This window comes from Myxocyprinus asiaticus, chromosome 22, assembly GCF_019703515.2.
Source record: "Myxocyprinus asiaticus isolate MX2 ecotype Aquarium Trade chromosome 22, UBuf_Myxa_2, whole genome shotgun sequence".
NCBI classification, from domain to species: domain Eukaryota; kingdom Metazoa; phylum Chordata; class Actinopteri; order Cypriniformes; family Catostomidae; genus Myxocyprinus; species Myxocyprinus asiaticus.
In genome coordinates, this window is record NC_059365.1 from 30,313,186 (window position 1) to 30,330,634 (window position 17,449).

Below are 17,449 nucleotides of genomic sequence, written 5' to 3' on the forward strand. Positions count from 1 at the left end.
TCTATTTAGTCTGTCTCAATTGCTTCTGTCTCTTCATTTAATACCAGACTGACTCAATGGTTTTGAGAGCCGGGGCTCTGTGGGGGCCATGCCATCTGTTGCGGGACTCCGTGTTCTACTTCCATTCTATTCTATTTGCAAAAGGAATGTTTGGAAATCTAAGATTGATATTTCCTATTTTGATTGATATTTCCTATAACTTATTATAAATAATTAATAACATTTGCCCTAAACATGTTACTATACACAAATTTCACAATACGATGCAGAAGCCTCATGATACGATTATAAAAATAAATAAAAAGCGGCACCCACAAAAAGTTTTCTCTTAAACTTATTCAAGGATTCTACATAAATGTATTTTAAATCTTAAGTGACTCCACAGTGTCTGACATTGGCAACATAAACACCAGCTCTGCATTTATCAGCAGATTGTTATGAGAAAAACTCACAATGTTCATGTTTTTCTTGAGAAAAATTTGTTTGTGTACATTCAAGTCATTTTAATTTGAATAGCACTTTTCACAATCCACATCGTTTCAAAACAGCTTTGAAAAAAAAAAAAAATCATCGTCTTAAAGCCCCCAGTGAGCAAGCTAAAGATGACCGTGGCAAAGAAAAAAAAACTCCTTTCAATAGTTTGTGAACAAAAAAAAAAAAAACCTTGAGAGGAATCTGTCCTCTCTGGCTTTACGTTATATGTACATAATACAATATTATTTAGCGGTTTGAGCAAAAAACTTTTTTGCCCTCTTCCCCCGGTTTCACTTTGCATGTAAACTTTAACAGTCTCACCAGCTTATCCAATGCAAGTGTTGTGCTCATAGCCATTTACATTTCGACATCAAAAGCAGATAATAATAAGTCTCATGCAATAGCGGGTTTCCTACGTTGTATAGTTATAAGTGTCTTGCTGTGCATGTGTCGGCTGGGAGAGGCTGGCTGTTAATTGCAACTCTCTGCTGCTCTTTCTGCCTCTGTCTAAATAAAGCGACATATTTGATGTACTGTAGCACCAGGACATTACACCATTGTTTGGAAAATTCGACAAGCTGTAACGAACAACTATTTCACCCCTGTAAAGTAGGCGGCGCTGTTGTTATACCAGTCTCCTGTCCGCACCTTCAGCAGTTAAAGATTAATATAATGAACGCCAGAAAGCTGTTAAAGCATTTACTTACCTAAATCGGCACAACTGTTTCATTATGTTCTATCCATGATGTTGATGCATTTTGAGGAGTAATCTTTGTTTTTTAATGCGATGAGTAAAGAGCACTGTTGCAAAAATATATGTCCTATTTATATTTGCACATGTATTTATCTACGAGTATCTTCCAAATGGACTCCAGAACCTAACTTCTCTTTTTATAATGCCTGGATAATATAACACAAGGTACAGTGATATTGATACATGTGGAATAATGTACATTTAGAATAACAGTTTAGTATAAAATACAATGCATATATTAAAAAGAAAAGAAAAGAAAATACTGGCTCACTGCTTTTTCTTCATTTAAATTATTACAAACACTGCACTTGAGCAGCAGTGCATGTTGGAGCTGCAGGGTCCTGGATAATGGCTGGTGATGAGTGCCAAACACTGCTGGAATAATGTGGAATAATGTACATTTAGAATAACAGTTTAGTATAAAATACAATGCATATATTAAAAAGAAAAGAAAAGAAAATACTGGCTCACTGCTTTTTCTTCATTTAAATTATTGCAGTACTTTTTATATTATCCTTGCATTAACAATAGCAGTGTGGTTCTGCAATTCATTTGTCTAAAACATTGCATGAAACAAATCTTTTTATGGGATATTTTATTACGAGTTTAGTCCAAGCGAACTGCTGAACCTCTCTGCTAGAATATAACAGGCACAGTGATATAAATATTAAATAATGTACATTAAGACAAAACACCATAAGCAGACTTTCAAAAACAGAACGGGTTTATGTTTGCAGTACCAAGGGTTCATGAACTGCAACTATTTATTTTTAAGTATAGAATATTTGTGTATCAGCTGCACGTCCATTGCTGGTGTTTGCCAGTTGATTAGCGCTACCAAGACGCTGGATTGAGCAGCTGAAGCCACTCTGGAATAATGACAAAATCTCTTATCTCATTGGTCAGTCAGTTTTCATTGCAGTCCGAAGAAAAAAAAAATCAGAACACTCTCCGTAAAAAAAACGTTGGATCGGAGGACGATTTGTCGGACTCGGTATGAATAGTGCCATCGGAATCCATTTTTACTGTACAAAAGCTTGTTCGGAATGAACATTCATACCGAAAAAACAGGTTTGGTGTGACCAGGCCTTAACACTTATGTATGTATCATACGATACCTATGATATCAAATCGAGAGCATCAAATCGTACGATACAGTATGATACAATAGTTTTTACACCCCTAATTTGCACAGGTTTTACATACAAATTAGTGCATACACATGGTGAGTGAATGCGTGACTGAATGTCTTGACCAGCTCCACCCTTGCACCTTTTTCTCTTCCAACCTTAATCATCATCCACTACCATCCAGCTCTAACTGTGTAGCAATCCATTCCCTGGTTGAGGCACTGACTGGTTAAAAGATTCTGACTGCGACAGGATTTTCAGCAGATGGTACAAACACTGCACTTGAGCAGCAGTGCATGTTGGAGCTGCAGGGTCCTGGATAATGGCTGGTGATGAGTGCCAAACACTGCTAGTCTGGCACCGAAGAGGTCCTGGTGTGAGCTCAATCATAGCACTGGACAGCTGACTCCTGACTAGATGAGCACAGATGCCTGTTAGCACTGATCTGACATCAGTTCAGGCTGAGGCTCTAATGGTTGGCATCTGCATCAGTGTGGTGTTAATTTAGTCAATAACCTGTTGGCATATCTCCTCTATAGACAAGATAGGCTTTAGGTAATTCATGTCTTAATAGAGTTCAGTATGCTTCCATCAAGCTGAACAATGACATGTCATGTAAAACCCCCTAACCTCTGAAAGAGACATTTGTTAAATTAAAAGGTGACATGTAATTTTGTTGCTGTTAAAATAACTTCTATCTCAGCTTAATATGCACAGACAACTATAAGTAAAAGGGCAGTCACACTAGGCTTTGAGTATGCACATTTTTTTCGTACAGTGCAACAGACCAGGATATGATGTCACACAGGAGCACTTCTGGTGTAAGTAAATAATACATCACAAATAACAAATAATATTATATTAAAAATGTTCAAATGTATTGTCTACTCACTTTACTGCAACAATAAATCTTGCATCTTTAAAATTTGTATCCTTTGAATTCAGCCAAGAGGCCAGTGTGTGACGTTTCAATCTCTTATTTGTCATGTGCCCTCTTGTTGTACGAATTCATGGTTCAGAGTTCATCAAGCTTGAACTTTGGTACGCAGCATCATAAGAAATGTCTTCACATGGCTTGCGTTTCCGGTCTCCTGTATTCGTATGCATTTGAATGGGAGTGAATGGAGCGCTAAGTGTAGTGTGACTGCCCCTTAAGGCATTCATAGGTTGATTTCTCCCGAAAAGTGTAAACACTGTGGTGCTATCAAAACATTGCTTTGCTTATTTGGGCATCCAGATAAGCCAAATAAACCAACAGTGGCTCAACCAATTGCCTGATTTTGGGGGCGGGGCTATCTGTTCCATCCAAGACTGGGGGGGAGTGTTCGGTGAACCCATCTGAAAAGTCATTGGGCCTTATTAATGAAACACAAGCAGAACAAATTTCTGTGTAAATTGTTCCTAATGCGGTTTTGATAGAATAGATTTATGAACAGTTAACGCAGACATTTGTTCTGCTTGTGTTTCCTGGATAAAACCTACTATTTTTGCAATTTTGTGACATTTCTGCTGATCAGAAAGCTAAAACACTCAATTGTAGTGAGCAGAATAGCATCTCAGAATGCACAACATGTCGAACCTTGAGGCGGATAAGCTGCAAAAGCTGACACCATGTCGGTCACTTAATTAGGACCATAGTGTTCCCAATAAAGTGCTCAGTGAATGTAAATATTTAAGAGTATGTAATAATTTTCTATTTATCTGTGCAATAATATTCAAACCAAACCTATGCCATTGATTTTAATACATACAGTACTCCCATGCTTTTAGTCACTTGAGTTCAGGTTGAGGAGAAAAACAGTAGAGAATTTGTTATTATTCCCTTGTGTGTAGCTAAACACAATTTGAGTATGCAGGCTGAGAAACCATTAATGACAATGTTGGGGAGGATTGTCATAGACGTACAAGGCATTATCATAATAATTGCCATTATCGCAATAGCAATATCTTCTTCAATGGCAAATTAGTTTGTTCCTGTTAGAGTTCCATTCAAAATGATTTACATCTCCATTAACCACAAATGCACTCTTGTATTTTAAGTCTATAGAAAGTTAGAGCAAAATCTGAGCTGTTCAGTGACCACAAAAAAGCTTTTGAAATGATGTCTTATCCCCACTCAACATGCTGACTCACTGTCTCTCAGACATAGATAAAGAGCTCATTTTCACAACAACACAACTGCACTCAGTATTTGTCAAAGCCTACCAGATTCCATTTAATCAGATTAGCTAGAATGGGAGAAACTCTGGGTTAAATGTGTCTAATGCCCCCTGACAGTGGAAACACACCAGCAGCGTAAGGGGCCATTCAGACCAAATGCGTAATTACGCTAGAAAAGTTAGATGCAGCGCACCGAACATAACAGAAAGCATGTGTCTCGAGATGGGTTTTCAACTGTGATGTTCTTTTTAACTTGACACGGCATCTAAAGAGCGCAAAGACATTCGTCCAGCACCTGTTTACATAGAAAACATTTGAAAAACAGCGCAGACAGACACAAAATACATTCTGTGTGAACGGCCCCTAACACTGTCTGTGTATGGCAGGGAGGGTGAGAGAGTTTTAGCAGTCTAGGAAAGGAAGCTAAATATTCTATCCTCACAGGACGCACATAGGTGTCAGCAGTCTTTAATGAAGTGTGCTCACTGCATTGCTCCAAAAATACCATCTTAGTGCTGTGTTTCAGTGGGGGTACAATTAATCAAAGGGCTAAATTTGATAACATACATTTTACTTAGGGCCAGATTCATTTTTTCAGTGTAGAAATGACTGAAGGTCAGTGGGCCAAGTGAGCACATGTACTGTATCTTAAGATATCTGCTCATGTCATCTGATGCCTTTAGAGGAAGTGGGCGGAGCCTTTTCATTCTGAGGGTGTGTGCACATTACATTTCAGTCAGGGAAATGTACTACCAGAGACAGCTCACAAACACAATCAGAGACATGTTTCTGTTTTAGTTTACAGTTGAGTGTGTTTTATTGACATGACTAATAAACACATCTGCAGTGCCAAGGCATCTGCTATACAATGCAAGCAATGAAAATAATACATGAACTAAATTAACACTAATATAAAGGAACATATGGAAAAACAAGCAAAATAATTTAAGGATGTGGTGAACATTATTATTTTTTTAATTAAATATATATTAAAAACTGTATTATTAAAAGTTATTAATAAATTATTATTATCAATACATCTTAATATTTATAAATTACATTATACACTTTAAGTGTTAATACAATTACAATAATAATTAATACAATAATAAATAGTACATATTTAATAATAATCATAATTGTGATTCATTTATCTTCTCATTGTCTTATAGGTAATGCTTAATAACTGTAGAATTATTTAACAGATATATATATTCAGGATATTTCAGTACTGTAATTACTGTTATGCACATGTTATTTGCAAGGCTGGGTCAGATACTGAAAGTTTGAATACAAATTGAACTGAAAAAATTGAAAATTGAAAAAGTGAACATACATTGGTTTTAGTGTCATCAGGATCTAGGGTGATCAGGCTTTGTAGAGGACAAAAATAAAGGCCCTCAATGTAATAACTTTTGGACCTACATATTAAAAGCCCTGAATGTAATAAACTTTGATCCTAAATGTAACAAATGCCCTAAATGTAATAACTTTTTTTGGGCCCTGAAATTAAGGATTTTTGGTCCTAAATGTAACAAAAGTCCTAAATGCAATAACTTTTGGTCATATATGTAATAAAGGGCCCTAAATGCAAACACTTTTGGTGCTAAAATTAAGACTTTTAATTCCTTTAATTAAGGTGTACTTTTGGTACTAAATGTAATAACATTTGGTCCTAAATGTAATAAATGCTTTGTCAAAGCATCATGAAAGATGGCTTGTGTTGTACTGCAGTCTAGTGTTCAAAGAAATGAACTTCACCTGTTCAAAACCTACCAAGGTATCTTCACCATAATAATGTGTACATACAAGTGAAAATGAGGTAGTCAAAAAAAGAAAAAGACAGAATACTATGCACTTGGCTCAGTTGAACAGAGGAGAGCATAATTAATGGTGTTGCTAAGGCAAGCATCACCATTACTATTGCTCATACATTAGAGTCACTAACCCCAAGTATTAAACTTATGTATGTAACTTGTCCTGGACAGTTTGTGTTATGAACAATAATGATACCTCAAACTGTGTGGCTTGATTTCTTTCAGAAAATGGAAAGAAAAAAATCTCGTACATTTACTATTAAATCAATAATTTAAATAGTCCTACAATATAGACTGTAATGGCATTAAATAACATAATTACATTAACATTCTGTAATGACATTAATAACATGCACAATGTAGATGTGATTGGACAGGTGTAACGTAATCTTAATCATTACTGTAATCTTAATCAGTTTTATGTTAAATTGTGTCCAATTAAGTTACTTGTCATTATTGACATTAAAGGTCCGTTTTCACTATGTTCCTATAGGGACTAATGGGTAAAATTACAAAATTAGGCCAATCAGGTCTCCTTGCACCAAAATGCTTTACTCCCACCTGGCTGCAATTTGTATTTATACCTCCTTCGTGAGCCATAACAATTTCACCATCAGCCAGCTGATTTTAATATCAGTAAAGCTGCAAAATTATTACTGGGACATTCCCCTACTGGGACTGATAGAGGAGAAGTGTGAACCGCTTCAAATGCAGAGCTGAAATCTGCAGAAGTTTAGTCTATCCTTGAGCTCCACCAATGGATAGCCACATCAAAGGTGAGGGGATCTTCATCACCCACTCTTTCCCTTAACATTATATACAACCACCACAACAGCAAAAGAGAAGAATTTTGGTTTTATTGATGTACTGTAAATGGATGGATTCCAGGTGGTATTCTTAAACCTTTTATTTGGAATAAATAAATAAATAAAAACATAAAAAAAGACAGTAAAAGCAGTTTACAACTATTTTCATAATGTGCAACAAAATAAGCATCAGGCATCAAATGTCACATGACAGGCATAGGCTTAACTATATAATCAAAATGTTACATTTTGGTTCATAGCAAGAGCTGCAGCATCAGAATTACTTATTACAGAGTTGATCATACAAAAACAAAGCAGTGGCTATGTTGCTCAACATTAACTAAATACATATGGGTTGATATCTACCATTTCTGACATTGGAAGCCAATTAACTATTATACTAGAACCAGGCACTGTTACATCAAAGCATAGCATAGAAATATACTGAGCATATTTGTGTCTTTCGCCACAACCGTTGGGACGTTGGTATAAGGCAATCACAATATATATAACAAACATTGTTAAAAAAAATTGAATAACTGAAAACTGAAGAAGACACCGTAACAAGGAAGGGAAAAGTCAGGGCTATGAAAAATAACACAGAATTGATCTGTGCTTTATAGCATAGCTGAAATGGCAGTTGCCAACTCTGTTTGATTCAAGAGTGCTCATAGCTTCCTCAAAAACCTAAATGGAGAAGATACAGAGGTAAAAGACACAGTTTGAGGAATAACATATGTACACTACAATTTCTATATATACATGGAATCAATTTTGTAATTCATTTTTTATATAAATTAACAATAAACTTACTTGTAATTTGTAAACAAGCAAGAGAGTGAAATAAAAAGCTTTCGTTCGTGTTCACTATACCGCCAGAAATGACTTGACCTACACCAGTAAACAGAGACAGAGTCAAGTTTAAAAGCTGAGAATACATGCACTGGGGAATATAAAATCAATAAAGAAAAGTGTCAGCACAGTATTAAGTTATATCAAGAGTATTAAGTTATTGCCAAATTACTGGGAAAATTGCCCACCACCAATGGCATAGCAGGCAAATTATTTGAAAAGTGAACTACAAATGCAAAAATCTTTTTATATATTCACAAACAATTCAGTCTTACCTTGGACCTTCTTTTGAAATCCACCTGTCGCATTACCAATGCAGAAGCAGCCCTGCTCAAAGCTGATCTAATTATATTTTTCGATGTTGGCTAACAACGTGCCATTAACAGGCAGGTACAAAGTGCTGCTATTGGGTTCCCAGCTCTCAGAGAAATACACACCTATTTGACCATCAATCATTACAAAACCACCTTGAGAAAATAAAAAGAGATTAGTCAAATACTTATATTCTGAAACATATATACTGGTGGCCAAAAATATTGTCACCCTTGGTAAATATGAGAAAAGAAGGCTGTGAAAAATATATCCTTATTGTTTATCCTTTTGGCCTTTCATTCAAAATATTCACAAAAATCTATCCACAATAGATATCAAACAATTCCAAACACAACACAAGTTTTATCCAAAAAAAAATATTTTTGTCAAATATATGTGTGGCACAATTATTGGCACCCTTTTATTCAATACTTTGTGCAACCTCCCTTTGCCAAGATAACAGCTCTGAGTCTTCTATAATGCCTAATGAGGTTGGAGAACACATGGCTCTATACAGAATCTCTCCAGATCCTTCAAATTCTGAGGTCCACATGGTGGACTCTCCTCTTCAGTTTACCCCACAGGTTTTCTATGGGGTTCAGGTCAGAGGACTGGGATGGCCATGGCAGAACCTTGATTTTGTGGTCAGCGAACTATTTTTGTGTTGATTTTGATGTGTTTTGGATCATTGTCATCAGGGTTATCCTACCACAATCAGTGTCAGGCAGTCAGGTTGATTTTTTTATCGGTTGGTATTTGATAGAGTCCATGATGCCATGTATCCAAACAAGATGTCCAGGACCTCTGGCATAAAAACAGCCCCACAACATTAAAGATCCACCACCATATTTAACTGTGGGCATGAGGTACTTTTCCATATGGCTAACTCTCTTTGTGCACCAAACACATCTCTGGTGTTTACTGCCAAAAAGCTCTATTTTTGTTTCGTCTGACCATAGACCCCAGTCCAATTTGATGTTCCAGTAGTGTCTGGCAAACTGAAAACGCTTGAGTTTGTTGCTGGATGAGAGCAGAGGCTTTTTTCTTGAAACCCTCCCAAATAACTTGTGGTGATGTAGGTGACGTCTGATTGTAGTTTTGGAGACTTTCTTTTTTAGATTAGATTAAACTTTATTGTCATTGTGCAGAGTACAAGTACAGAGTGAACCCTGACCGATATGGGATTTTTGAGACTGATACCGATTTTAGAGAGGGAAAATTCACCGATTACCGATATGGTGACGATATTGCTCATTTTTGAGCGGGAATGAAAACAGACCTTAATAAAAAAATCAGTACTGTATGTTTAGTATCAGTCAATTGCTGACCATTTAAATAAAGAATAAAAATACAATAAATAGCTAAATAAAAATCTGTACTGTATGTTTAGTATAAGTCAACTGCCCACCATTAAAATAAAGAATAAATAAAAATTAAATAAATAGCTTCATTAACATCAGTATTGTATGTTTGGTATGTCAATTGCTGACCATTTAAATAAAGAATAAAAATACAATAAATAGCTAAATAAACATCAGTACTGTTTAGTATCAGTCAATGCCTGACCATTAAAATAAAAAATAAATTAAAATAAATAGCTAAATAAACATCAGTATTACTGTTTAGTATCAGTCAAATGCAGACCATTAAATTTATGAATAAATAAAAATAAAATAAATAGCTTAATAAACATCAGTACTGTTAGTATAAGCCAATTGCTGACCATTTAAATTAAGAATAAAATAAATAAAATAAAAAGCAGTACTGTATGTTTAGTATCAGTCAATTGCTGACCATTTAAATAAAGAATAAAAATACAATAAATAGCTAAATAAAAATCTGTACTGTATGTTTAGTACAAGTCAATTGCCCACCATTAAAATAAAGAATAAATAAAAGTTAAATAAATAGCTTAATTAACATCAGTACTGTGTTTAGTATCAGTCAATTGCTGACCATTTAAATAAAGAATAAAAATACAATAAATAGCTAAATAAATATCAGTACTGTTTAGTATCAGTCAAATGCTGATCATTAAAATAAAGAATAAATTCAAATAAAATAAATAGCTAAATAAACATCAGTACTGTTTAGTATCAGTCAATGACTGACCATTAAAATAAAGAATAAATTAAAATAAATAGCTAAATAAACATCAGTATTACTGTTTAGTATCAGTCAAATGCTGACCATTAAAATAAAGAATAAATTAAAATAAAATAAATAGCTAAATAAACATCAGTACTGTTTAGTATCAGTCAAATGCTGACCATTAAAATTATGAATAAATAAAAATTAAATAAATAGCTAAAGAAACATCAGTACTGTTTAGTATCAGTCAAATGCTGACCATTAAAATAAAGAATAAATTAAAATAAAATAAATAGCTAAATAAACATCAGTACTGTTTAGTATCAGTCAAATGCTGACCATTTAAATAAAGTATAAATTAAAATAAAATAAATAGCTAAATAAACATCAGGGGCCGGTTGCACCAGCTATTCCTACGTTACAACTTAACCTAGTTGTGGCGTAAATGGGTACTAAGTCACAATTTACGCTCTACTTAATATTTGAGCGTTGCACCATTAAATTTATGTAGGACGTAACCCTACGTATAAACTAAATATATACGGCAGCCTCCGACCAGGAGTAACTGATGGAATAAAAAAGCAGAATCACTTAATGACATCAATGAGCTCATGTTTTTGTTGACAGGCATCAGTCCTTTCGACATATATGATGGTGTTGGCATTTACACTCATTTACATTTACGAGAGAGAGAAAAAAAACGTACTTTTAAGCGGCTCTTCAGCATGAAACTGATCTAACTGTGCCGTTTTTAGGGTGCGTTGCCCGGTGTCAAGTTTCAACACATTCAAAAAAAAAAAATATATAGGATATTAAAATGAATAAATGTCTATTTTTTCAGCCTGTTGTATTAGTATTTATCACCCCTCATTTATTTTAGATACAGTTCCTATATATTATTATTTACACAGGGCAAATATACTATTTATTAAATCTACTTTTATTACGTATCCTATTTTAATGTCTGGAAAACTAGACTTTTATATATTAAATGTTATAAATGCAACGACTGGAGTTGTTTGGTTGAAGGGGGTACCAAACTGTGAATCCTGAACAAAAGAGTTTGGTGAATACATGTTTACTCATTCGCTTCCACTCAGCTGACAACAATAAAAGTAGCTACATGATTAACTAGTTAGCTATAAGCTCATTGTCATGGAGAGTAAAAGATGGACTTTATTTACTTTCCAGCATTGTGTCTTACCAACTAGGCAACAGTGAAGCGTGAAATCAACACTCACCACCTGGGCCGGATTATCCAATGGGCATTATGGGCATGGGCATGGGCCCAGGGGCCCATGTGCACTTGGGGCCCAAGCGAGGGGAAGAAATACAAATATTTTCTTTCTTTCTTTTTTTTACATTACTGATAATGGAGGGCAATGTCTGGTTGGGCCAAACAATATTAAAAAAGATGCGCTCCACATTATGTCTGCAGTGGCGTAGGCCGTAGGGCGTGTGGCTCCTGAAAGTAGCTTTTGACGCGTTCGATCCGAGTTCGTATCTGCCTTTTGCCGAACTCACTCTTTTCCCATCACATATCAGATCGGAAAGGCATTTATTTTCAATAAAAATGAAGAAAATATTTGTGGAAATAAAGTGCCTAACGACTGTTTAATAATAAAGTGTTTATCGGTTAGGGGTAGGTGTAGGGAGGGCTTTATTGTCCATTTAATAATTTTAATAAATAAATGTTATTATTGCTTATACTGCATTTATTACTTTATTACTGCATCCTGTTAATGTACAACAATACTGAGGTGCAAATAGTATCTGCCACTATTTATAAGTATAAATAGCATCTAACAACTATTTGCACTTATTGCAAAGAACTGCTACTTTTATATAGTGTAAACAGAATATATCACTATTTATTTTCACATAGTGTAAACAGCATATCGCTAAGAAAATGCTGCTACTGTCAGTCTGTCACTTAGTGTAAATAGCCGCTGCCTTCAGATAATGACACCTAACCAATAAAAAGCATGCTGATATTTTTTTAATCTAAACAGAATGATATAATTACATTTACGAGAGAAAAAAACGTACTTTTAAGCGGCTCTTCAGCATGAAACTGATCTAACGGTGCCGTTTTTAGGGTGTGTCGCCTGGTGTCAAGTTTCAACACATTCAAAATATATGTATATATAGGATATTAAAATGAATAAATGTCTATTTTTCCAGCCTGTTATATTAGTATACAGGTGCATCTCAATAAATTTGAATGTCGTGGAAAAGTTCATTTATTTCAGTAATCCAACTCAAATTGTGAAACTCGTGTATTTAAGCTAGAGGTGTTTCCAACAAATAGTACCCTATAATTCAAAACCTTGATTGTGCACACGTGTGTGTGTTTTTTGGGGGGGGGGCTACAAGACATTGTGCCCAGGGACCTCTGGAATCTTAATTCAGGCCTGCTCACCACACACAATCCACTACCGCACTGTTGTCTGCTGAGCTGCAAAAAGATGCTCTGATGTTTACCTTTCAATCTGCTACATTACTGACTGCACTGACAAACTATAGCTGGCTAACATGATAAACATGAGTGACATGATTGTCAGGGACAGGGTTAACGTTATATTAGTTATATAAAATGATGGGGTAATTTTTTATTAACTTTCCAGTATGTATTTCACAAACTAGTTAGCAATTTAATGAGAAGAGATCACTCAAATCCACACCGTTTAACTCCGCCCTGTCTGCAGAGCCACTGTCAGCACAGAGTCAGCTCTGTAAACAGTGGAGTCGGAGCACTCTGCTGGACAAACTACGCTATGACAACAATTCTAAAGTATTGTTTTCTGCATTATATGTTCTGAAAAAAAAAAGGTTCATATCGGCGCATATTGGTAAAATATACGCTGATACCGATATATCGGTGAAAGGCTAATATCGGCCGAATATCATCAAAAAGTTGATTTATTGCACTAATTCCATTCAAAAAGTGAAACTTGTATATTATATTCATTCATTACACACAGACTGATATATTTCAAATGTTTATTTCTTTTAATTTTGATGATTATAACTGACAACTAAGGAAAATCCCAAATTCAGTATCTCAGAAAATTAGAATATTACTTAAGACCAATACAAAGAAAGGATTTTTAGAAATCTTGGCCAACTGAAAAGTATGAACATGAAAAGTATGAGCATGTACAGCACTCAATACTTAGTTGGGGCTCCTTTTGCCTGAATTACTGCAGCAATGCGGCGTGGCATGGAGTCGATCAGTCTGTGGCACTGCTCAGGTGTTATGAGAGCCCAGGTTGTTCTGATAGTGGCCTTCAGCTCTTCTGCATTGTTGGGTCTGGCATATCGCATCTTCCTCTTCACAATACCCCATAGATTTTCTATGGGGTTAAGGTCAGGCGAGTTTGCTGGCCAATTAAGAACAGGGATACCATGGTCCTTAAACCAGATACTGGTTGCTTTGGCACTGTGTGCAGGTGCCAAGTCCTGTTGGAAAATGAAATCTGCATCTCCATAAAGTTGGTCAGCAGCAGGAAGCATGAAGTGCTCTAAAACTTCCTGGTATACGGCTGCGTTGACCTTGGACCTCAGAAAACACAGTGGACCAACACCAGCAGATGACATGGCACCCCAAACCATCACTGACTGTGGAAACTTTACACTGGACCTCAAGCAACGTGGATTGTGTGCCTCTCCTCTCTTCCTCCAGACTCTGGGACCCTGATTTCCAAAGGAAATGCAAAATTTACTTTCATCAGAGAACATAACTTTGGACCACTCAGCAGCAGTCCAGTCCTTTTTGTCTTTAGCCCAGGCGAGACGCTTCAGACGCTGTCTGTTGTTCAAGAGTGGCTTGACACAAGGAATGCGACAGCTGAAACCCATGTCTTGCATACGTCTGTGCGTAGTGGTTCTCCCCCACATTTTTGAATGGGTTTTGTTTCACAATCCTCTCCAGGGTGCGGTTATCCCTATTGCTTGTACACTTTTTTCTACCACATCTTTTCCTTCCCTTCGCCTCTCTATTAATGTGTTTGGACACAGAGCTCTGTGAACAGCCAGCCTCTTTTGCAATGACCTTTTGTGTCTTGCCCTCCTTGTGCAACGTGTCAATGGTCGTCTTTTGGACAACTGTCAAGTCAGCAGTCTTCCCCATGATTGTGTAGCGTACAGAACTAGACTGAGAGACCATTTAAAGGCCTTTGCAGGTGTTTTGAGTTAATTAGCTGATTAGAGTGTGGCACCAGGTGTCTTCAGTATTGAACCTTTTCACAATATTCTAATTTTCTGAGATACTGAATTTGGGATTTTCCTTAGTTGTCAGTTATAATCATCAAAATTAAAAGAAATAAACATTTGAAATATATCAGTCTGTGTGTAATGAATGAATATAATATACAAGTTTCACTTTTTGAATGGAATTAGTGCAATAAATCAACTTTTTGATGATATTCTAATTATATGACCAGCACCTGTATATATATATATATATACACACACACACACACACACACACACACACACACACACACACACACACAACTGGTCAAAAGTTTTGAAACACTTGACCGAAATGTTTCTCATGATCTTAAAAATCTTTTGATCTGAAGGCGTATGCTTAAATGTTTGAAATTAGTTTTGTAGACAAAAATATAATTGTGCCACTACATTAATTTATTTCATTATAAATCTAAAATTTAATGAAAAGTTTTTGAAATTGATGACTTGGACCAAATAATAAAGAAAAGCAGCCAATAAGTGCCCAACATAGATGGGAACTCCTTCAATACGGTTTAAAAAGCATCCCAGGGTGATACCTCAAGAAGTTGGTTGAGAAAATGTCAAGAGTACTTGTCTGCAAATACTAGACAAAGGGTGACTACTTTGAAGATGCTAAAATACAACACAGTTTTGATTTATTTTGGATTTTGTTTAGTCACAACATAATTCACATTGTTCCATTTATGTTATTCCATAGTTTTAATGATTTTACTATTATTCTAAAATGTGAAAAATAAAATATATAATAAAGAATGAGTGAATGTTTCAAACATTTATTCTTTATTATAATTTTTTTTTTTTTTCACATTTTATACGCCTTCAGATCAAAAGATTTTTAGATCATGAGAAACATTTTGGTCAAGTGTTTCAAAACTTTTGACCAGTAGTGTGTGTGTGTGTATATATATATATATATATATATAAATTATTCTGCATGACAAAATCTGTGTGTAAATAGCATTGGCCACAAAAGTCTAGTGAAACCAGACTAAACTGTGTTGACGTATACTATTATAATAGTATACGTTAATAGACAAAATGCAAAAAGGATATCTTAGTAATATTTTACTCTGATAGTTCTAATATATACTCTCTGTTATAAAACTATATGTAGGCTAATTATACTATATATGTACACTATATATGTTTTAGATTTTTATATTATTTTATAAAAGTATATGTTACAAGACATAATGAAAATAGTGCATGTTGGTATTTACACAAGGATGCAAATAGTATCTATCACAACTTACAATAAGTGTAAATAGCATCTTTCTTACAAAACTCTTTACTATATATGTAATTCCTCAATTCCTGCTTCAACTAGCATAGTTCTGTAGCCACCAACAAGCCAACAGAAACTGCTTAACACCAGATTGATCCAGGTTTAGGTTTATAGTTAGGTTAGATTTACTGTATGCATATTGCATAGTGTATTTTCCGCTAGTTAATAAAGACAGAAAAACACCAGCATGACTCTAAACTAAATTACTGATTACTGACTCAAGGACTTTGAGACATTAGAACATCATTCATATTAAACCCTGCAACTTAAAGGAATATTTAAAGTTCAATACAAGTTAAACTCAGTTGACAGCATTTGTGGCACAAAGTTGATTACCACAAATTTATTTTGACTTGTCCCTCCTTTTCTTAAAAAAATAAATAAATATCTGGGTTACAGTGAGGGTTACAATGGAAGTGAATGGGGCCAATCTGTAAACATTAAAATACACACTATTTCAAAAGTTTAGCCACAAGACATAAACAACATAGGTGTTAACATGATTTTAGTTTGGTAAAATCGCTTATTAACCTTTTCTGTGTAAAGTTATAGCCAATTTTACAACTTTGTTGCCATGACGATATAATGTCAACAAACCCTAAATCGGCTGTAAAAAATGACGATTTAATCATCTTTACAGCTCAAATAATACATGAGTTTTAACCGAAGAATCAATGTAAGTGCTTTTATAAAATTATAAACTTCACATTTCTGCTTTTAAACTCTCCAAAAATTGGCCCCATTCACTTCCATTGTAAATGCCTCACTGTAACTTTGATTTTTGCTTTTCTTTTTTCAGAAAATGAGGGACGAGTCGAAATTATATTTTGTAGTAATCAACATTATGCCACGATGATGTCGATTGAGCTTAACTTGTACTGAAACTGGAATATTAATCCATGCCTTTTCCATTACCTTTTAAAGTCTGACTATAGCCAACCCCAATCCTGCGAAACTCAACATGGCATTGCCAAAGCATGCCTTCATCCTTCACTAAAAAGCCATACTCACGTTTCCTCAAGCTCTCATTGGAGGGAAACCCTTGTGGACCAGCTTCTTCGTTGCCATTTAAAATGCCCAACTCATTTCGTTTACGTTTACTGGGTAAACAGATGGGCAACGTTTCAATGAATCCCTATTTAAGATGTGTCTGACAAGCGTTGCTGGACAGAAGTCCATTGGGCTCCATGATATAAACATTCAATAATGTTATCTTCCTTTATACCACATACAGCTACAATCTTTGTGCCTCTCAGTACCACAGGAACAACATGATAGCAGTGCAAACGTGACTGTCTAAATAAGACTACAATTAATTAAAATGAACACTTGAAACAAATAAATAATTGCGTTAAACTGGTATGTGCTTTTCATTACACTTTGCGTCGATTCATTCACTCGCACCAAAAATCAAAACAATGAGTCGTGATGAGGAATGCCTTTTATTATTTTGCCTGTTTATAATGACGAACGACCCATGTTTCTTTCAAATGTATACAAAAATTCTTGGT

General features: G+C 35.1%; 1 long non-coding RNA gene across 2 annotated transcripts; it reads right to left on the bottom strand.

The window, feature by feature from the left end:
• Positions 1-7,239: 7,239 nt before the first annotated feature.
• LOC127413245 (uncharacterized) lies at positions 7,240-17,334 on the bottom strand. Of its 2 annotated transcripts, XR_007892552.1 has the most exons (3): positions 16,950-17,334; positions 7,955-8,460; positions 7,240-7,828 (listed from the first exon to the last, which is right to left on the bottom strand). It is a non-coding gene; the product is annotated as an uncharacterized LOC127413245 (long non-coding RNA). The 2 variants fall into 2 exon arrangements; XR_007892551.1 differs by lacking the exon at positions 16,950-17,334 and having other exon boundaries at positions 7,955-10,518.
• Between the last annotated feature and the right edge of the window lie 115 nt (positions 17,335-17,449).